This window comes from Heterodontus francisci, unplaced genomic scaffold, assembly GCF_036365525.1.
Source record: "Heterodontus francisci isolate sHetFra1 unplaced genomic scaffold, sHetFra1.hap1 HAP1_SCAFFOLD_148, whole genome shotgun sequence".
In the NCBI taxonomy this organism is placed as follows: domain Eukaryota; kingdom Metazoa; phylum Chordata; class Chondrichthyes; order Heterodontiformes; family Heterodontidae; genus Heterodontus; species Heterodontus francisci.
Genome location: NW_027142345.1, coordinates 2,707,704 through 2,714,787, shown reverse-complemented (window position 1 = coordinate 2,714,787; position 7,084 = coordinate 2,707,704). Strand labels below are relative to the sequence as shown.

Genomic DNA, 7,084 nt, shown 5'->3' with positions numbered 1-7,084 from the left:
TTTAGAAATCTGTCAATCTCTGCTTTAAACATACTCAATGACTGAGCTTCCACAGCCCTCTGAGGTAGAGAATTCCAAAGATTCACAACCCACTGAGTAAAGAAATTTCTCCTCATCGCTGTCCTAAGTGGCTTTCCCCTTACGTTGAAATTGTGTCCCCTGGTTCTAGACTCCTCAACCGGGGGAAACATCTTAGCTTCATCTACCTGTCTATCCCTTTAACTATTTTGTAAGTTTCAATGAGATCACCTCTCATTCTTCAAAACTCTAGAGAATACAGGCCCAGTTTCCCCAATCTCTCTTCATTTGACAGTCCTGCCATCCCGGGAACAAGTCTGGTGAACCTTCGTTGCACTCCCTCTATGGCAATGATATCCCTCCTAAGGTAAGGGAAACAAAACTTCACACAGTATTCCAAAGTGCAGTCCAACCAAGGTTATATACAATTGAAGCAAGACTTCACTACTCCTGTACTCAAATCCTCTTGTGATAGAGGCAAACATATCATTAGCCTTCCTAATTGCTTGCTGCACCTGCATGTTCGCTTTCAGTCACTTATAGACAAGGACACCCAGGCCCCTTTGTACATTCACACTCTTACCATTTAACAAATAATCTGCACATCTGTTTCTCCGACCAAAGTGGATAACCTCACGTTTTTACACATTATACTTCATGTGCCACTTTCTTGTCCACTCACTAAGTCTGTCCAAATTCCCTTGAAGCCGCTTTGCATCTTCCTCACAACTCACATTCCCACCTAGTTTTGTGTCATCTGCAAACTTGGAAATACTACATTTGGTCCCCACATCCAAATCATGTGAATAGCTGGGTCACAGTGTGGTGGTGAACAGTTGTATTTCTGTCTGGAGGAAGGTTTACAGTGGGTTCCCCATGGTTCCTCATAACTTCAGTTGTGTGCAGAGACTGGAAAAGCTGGGGTTGTGCTCCTTGGAGCAGAGCAAGTTCAGAACAACTTTGACAGAGTTAGAATCAAGGAATCAAATGGTTACAGTACAGAAGGAGACCATTCAGTCCATCATGTCCATGACAGCTCTTTTCAAGAGCAGATCAGCTAATTCCACTCCTCTGCCCTTTCATTGTAGCCCTGCAATTTTTCTCTATTCAGGTGTTTATCCAATTCCCTTTTGAAAGCCACGATTGAATCGACCTCCAGCACACTCTCAGGCAGTATATTCCAGATCCGAACCACTCACTCTGTCCCACACCCCTGGTACCATTGCAGAAAATCTTTTCTGTTCATTTCATCCCTCATAAATAATTGAAATGAAATGTTTATTAGGAAATGCCCAACATAAAACGGAGAGAGAAATAAATGCTGAGCAAAATAGAAGTCAATGTTTGGAAGGTAAAAAGAGCAAAAGATGTAACTTTTATTCTGGATGAGTGAGAGTAATATATCACACTTTGGGGCTTTTGTAAGAGGATTTACTGATAAACCTGGGATTTGAGAGGAAGCTGGTTCATGGTTTACAGAACAAATTCAGCCCCTGGGGTGGAGCCAACAGCTGCACCGTCCAATAACAGACAGGACGGGGACACTGTCTCAGGCCTGGTGAGCTCAGTCGATGAAAGCATGAAACTCTGAATCTCAAGTTTTTGAGTTTGAGCCCACAGTGGGTGTTTTCTATTTCCTTTTTAGGCTGATTTTACAGGCGTTATCCAGCTCTGAATTCCTCGGCAGAGAGTTCAAGGAGTGTTTGAAATGAGATTCAACAACAGTATGAGAAAGTCTCTCCTTGATTCAGGACTCTTACCTCTCTGCAGCATCTCACTGCTGAAGATTGAACTTTTTCTCATTTCATTCTCAGCTCAGGGTCAGTGTGGACCAATGGGACTTCTGGCTGTCTCCCACTTCACAATCCATCAGTGCTGAGAAAGCAATGGGGAATATTACTCACATGTTACAATGTTTTATAAATACTTGAATGTATTTCACACTGTGTCGAACAGTGTGAATCTCCCCTGGTATATCAGCTGACCAACACTTCAACAGAACATTCACATAATGTGAGCTCTGAGATCTGTTCAGATCCCATTCCCAAGACCTGGAAAGTGGTTTTGTGCTGGATCACCAATTTTCAGCTGGCACAGACGCGATTGCTAAATGGTCTCATTCTGAGCCATAAATTTTCTCCATTTTCGATGTTCTATGAAGTGAGGTGTGATTGGGAGGGGCAATTCCACCAGGGTTATATTTTCTACCAAAACAATGACACAAGGGATACTTCACATTTTTATTCATTCATTCATGCGATGTGGGCATCGCTGGCTAGGCCAGCATTTATTGCCCATCCCTAATTGCCCATGAGAAGGTGGTGGTGAACTGCCTTCTTGAACCGCTGCAGTCCATGTGGGGTAGGTACACCCACAGTGCTGTGAGGAAGGGAGTTCCAGGATTTTGACCCAGCGACAGTGAAGGAACGGCGATATAGTTCCAAGTCAGGATGGTGTGTGGCTTGGAGGGGAACTTGCAGGAGGTGGTATCCCCTGCATTTGCTGCCCTTGCCCTTCTCGGTGGTAAAGGGTTTGGAAGGTGCTGTCTAAGGAGTCTTGGTGCATTGCTGCAGTGCATCTTGTAGACGGTACACACTGCTGCCACTGTGTGCCGATGGTGGAGGGAGTGATTGTTTGTAGATGGGGTGCCAATCAAGTGGGCTGCTTTGTCCTGGACGGTGTTGTGATTCTTGAGTTGGAATTGCACCCATCCAGGCAAGTGGAGAGTATTCCTTCACACTCTTGACTTGTGAACTGCAGATGGTGGACAGGCTTTGGGGAGTCAGGAGTCATGGATGAGTGAGAGGAATATATCACACTTTGGGGCTTTTGTAAGAGGATTTATTGATAAACCTGGGATTTGAGAGGAAGCTGCTTCATGGTTTACAGAACAAATTCAGCCCCTGGGGTGGAGCCAACAGCTGCACTGTAATTACTCGCCTCAGGATTCCAAGCCTCTGACCTGCTCTTGTAGTCACGTTGTTTGTTTGGCTACCCATGGTAACCCCCATGATGTTGATGGTGGGGGATTCAGTGATTGTAATGCTATTGAATGTCAAGGGGAGATGGTTAGATTCTCTCTTGTTGGAGATGGTCATTGCCTGGCACTTGTGTGGTGCGAATGTTACTTGCCACTTATCATCCCAAGCCTGTGAGACTGAAATAGCTCAGTTGGGAGTGTGTTAGACCGAAGATCCCTGGTTCAATCTGGGGTTTTGGCAGTTTTCCTTTATTCTGCATCGCCCTTTGGTTTTGACTCTTGAGCTGCACAATTTACACTGAAATTATTTACCCAACTCTGAAGGTTGGATTGGAATAGAGAGATATCAAGGATGGGAAATATTTACATTGTCAGCTTTAGCTTATTCTCTATCTCCTTGTGTCCTTTTCCCCAGTTTTTGAATCTTTCGGGGCCGGGAGAACATTTGATTTGCTGCATATGTCCCAAACTGAAGCCTTTTCCACATCTCTGGGCGGTCAGACTTGCTCTGTCTGTTTTTGCTGCTCGTGACCATTAACGAGAACAGGCCACGAGTTCAATGTTTATCAGCAAATGGAAGATAATTGGAAAGAATTCTGTGTTACTCCAGACCAGTGACAAAGATGCAATGGATGTTATTCAAAATAAATTCCCTTTGACATTTTATGTAAACTTGTTTGCATCTAAAAGTTGGATTTTAAGTGTTACAAAAATGTGTCAAATTATTGACTGACCATGTGACAGCGCACATGGGGATCAAATCCACAGCCTTGTTGTTATCAACACTGCGTCCTAACCAACTGAACTAAGCGGCCTATAGACAGAGCCAGGTATGGGTTTGAGCCGCATGCTGTGCGGTTTGTGTTTTATTTCTCACACTGGGTGACAGAGCGATTGTAAAAACAATGGACACATCACATCCCTGAAACATTGTTCTGATAGAAAACAGTGTGAAATTAGAACTGAGCATGGAAATGGAAAGGAACCAGGAATCAGGACTTTAATCCATTGAAGTTGATCTTGAAATTCAACCATTCACTGAACATTCCAATGGATCGAACTCTCTTCTGATATCAAATCCAGGAACTTGAGCTGCTGTAAAACATAACTGAGCCTGACGTGATTCGAACACACAACCTTCTGATCTGGAGTCAGACGCGCTACCGTTGCGCCACAAGCTCACAGCTAAAGCAAGGTCTTCCATTCCTGGCAGATTTCCTTCTTGTTTAGATTCAGTGATTGAAATTAATTCAATCCTCATCTGACCTCCGCTCTGCAAAGGCCTGCCACCCGACCTGAACCCGACGGGACCCGTGTTGGGTTCGGGTTGTGTCGGGTCGCTCTTCCGGGTCTGGCTTTCGGGCTCGGGTCAGGTCGGGCCAGGTTCGGGTCGGGCTGGGTCCAGGTCGGGCTGAGTCCGTGTCGGACACACACAGTAAGTATTACATTTAACTAAGCTGGGAAGTTGAGTTTAATAAGTGTCAAAAGTTGAAAAGCCAACCTAAGCTGGGAGTCCGGGTCATCAAGGAGGGAAACTCTGAGTCTGCTCAGTGAGCAAGTGAGCATCTCTATGACGTCATTGCGCTCATGCTGCAGTTTCCTGTAGATTCGGAATCGGGAGGTAGATAAAGTGAACATTCCGGTGGTCGGGTAAGGTTCGGGTTAGTTTGGGCGTGGGAATAAATGGAGATACACGGGCCGGGTCGGGCTCGGGTCCAATGTGGTTCTGTCGGGTTCGGGTCGGGTATTTTTTCCTGACCTGAGCAGTCCTTTACCGCTCTGTCAGTTCAGTGCCGTATTTAAACTATTACTTGGAGTTCTGTTTTACAGGGTCTCGGCTGTTTAAGTGTTTCCCAGACCCACTACTCTGATTAATCAGACATTTTGCTGCTAACTGCTGCTGCTACAATTGAAATGTAAAAAAGAATTTCCAGTGACCTGCAACCAATGGACAAATACATTTCAGAAAGTTAAAGCTCATTCGCCAATCCACAAATGTGTCTTTCTGCTTATATTTATAAACAACTCCTTCTCTCCACTATGAGAACTATACAATCACTACAGTTATTTGAAAGTTAGTATAAGATGTTCCAGTTCATCAATTTTAAAACTGCAGCAGGTATTTTCCAGAAAACTTCTCTGTTGGAACCTCAGTCCCATTTAGATTGAAAGTGGACAATTAATGTATTCACTTGTTCATTGTGGACAGGTGTCTGACTTAGAATAACTCTCATGAACATTCAATGAGGTGGCAGTATTTCTGTGCTCCCATTTTACACAGTCTGTCCTGTTCATGCACCATGTTTTTATTCTCCTCTCCCATTCTCCACAGGATACAGATTACAAGCATCATCACTCTAGCTGTTGAAAAGCATTGGAAGAATCTGGTCACACAGGTATTGAAACATTCATTTTCTGCCATTTTACAAGTTGGTTGCTTTAAACACAGTACAATGTGCAATCATCTTGAAAAGAGATTCTCTTTAATATCCAATACAAACTGAATTACAAACCTGACAGACAAACACAGGAGAACAAGTGACTAGTGAACACAAACCTCATGGTGCTCATTTTCAGATTTATTGCAGTCATCTTACAAAACAAGTGAAAGAATATTCCAGTGAAATGATTTGGAAAGTAGGTGTGACTTTTGTTGGTGGCTTTCTTTGCTCTGTTGGTGAAACTTTCTTGCACCTGACTCCTGTTCATGTCTCTGTTTCCTCTATTGAATGAGGAAGGAGGTATTTGATCAGAAATCAACTGGATTGTGTACCTTTGAGAGGGGATTTCTGCACCATCAGGGCTGGAAACAGGAGTGAGTGTAAGACAATGTGTGGAGTTTGATTTTGTACAGAGGGAGAGCAAATCGAACAGGACTGTGAGATATTGGCCTGGATTTTACAGCCCCAATAGCGGTGAACTCTGAGACTTTCACTGCTATTGAGGGTCTGAACAGCACTGCAGCTGCCAGTACATGCACACACTAACATCAGCATCTGGAAGTTGTGGTGGTGAGAAATGTGCTTAGAAGGAGCCTCTGATCATAATCGCACCAGCCCACTCTTTAAAGTGACAGGGACCTGTAGTTCAGCAATTTGGGCTCATTGCCCACAATGTACCCTGATTTTTACCTGGGTTGGATTAAAGCCGGTACCAACAGGCTCAGGGCTGCTCGGGAAGGACTTTTCTGTTGACACAACAGCTCCACTATTCCAGGAAGACAACGGCAGCAGCAGGGGTCAACTCTCAGAAAGGAGTTCAGACATTTTAAATGTTGTATTTTATTTCATAATTGTATGTAAGTTTTTAGCATGGCCTGATCAGAGTTCTTAAATTTACATCTGACTTTTTATTAACAAGATTGAAGTGTTTTTAAAAGATCTCGAAATGTATATGACTTTTTATCAAGATTTACTTGGCTTCTTTGTAAAGACTCGAGGAAGATTGAAGTGACTTTTAAAAACTACATCTTATCCTTTAAAATCCTGCTTCCATGCAGATGACATTGGAAGATGACTTCAGAATAACTTAGACAATCTTTCTAACAGGTACTGCAACAGCTTAAGTCCTACTTTCTGCAAAAGCTGGTGAATTATCTTCCGGGAGCGGAGAGGAGCGGAGCGGAGCAGACCTATATGGAGCGATATGAGGAGAACGCCGAGAGCGGAGCCTATAAATCCAATCCGAGGATCGAGGCCCAGTCTCTTCCCTTCCAGGAGTGGAGTGGAGCTCTTCCAGTGTGCTGGAGTTTTGAAAGAAAAGAAGCCAACTGTAATGTCAGAGGAGAACTGCAAGGTGATTGGTTGGTGAGTCACTGCTGTTAGTGTATTTAAATATCTTAAAGAAAAGGGCAAAGTTTTTTAGTTGAAAAAAAAACCTCTACTGATAAGGTGAGTACTACTAAAGTGTTTTTTTTATTCAGTGTAGCTTATGAAGGACTTTAGATTGTCGTGGGTAGAACAAGGCCCCGAGTGTCATTAGTATTTTTTAATTAAGGGAGTAACTAATTAATCTAAGGGTAAGTCATGGCAGGAGAGCTCAGCCCCGTGATATGCTCCTCCTGCGCTATGTGGGGACTCAGGAACC

At 43.7% G+C, this 7,084-nt stretch overlaps 1 non-coding gene across 1 annotated transcript; it reads right to left on the bottom strand.

The window, feature by feature from the left end:
* Nucleotides 1–4,107: 4,107 nt before the first annotated feature.
* Nucleotides 4,108–4,179, bottom strand: trnaw-cca (transfer RNA tryptophan (anticodon CCA)). Its single transcript has one exon. It is a non-coding gene; the product is annotated as a tRNA-Trp (tRNA).
* Nucleotides 4,180–7,084: the final 2,905 nt, after the last annotated feature.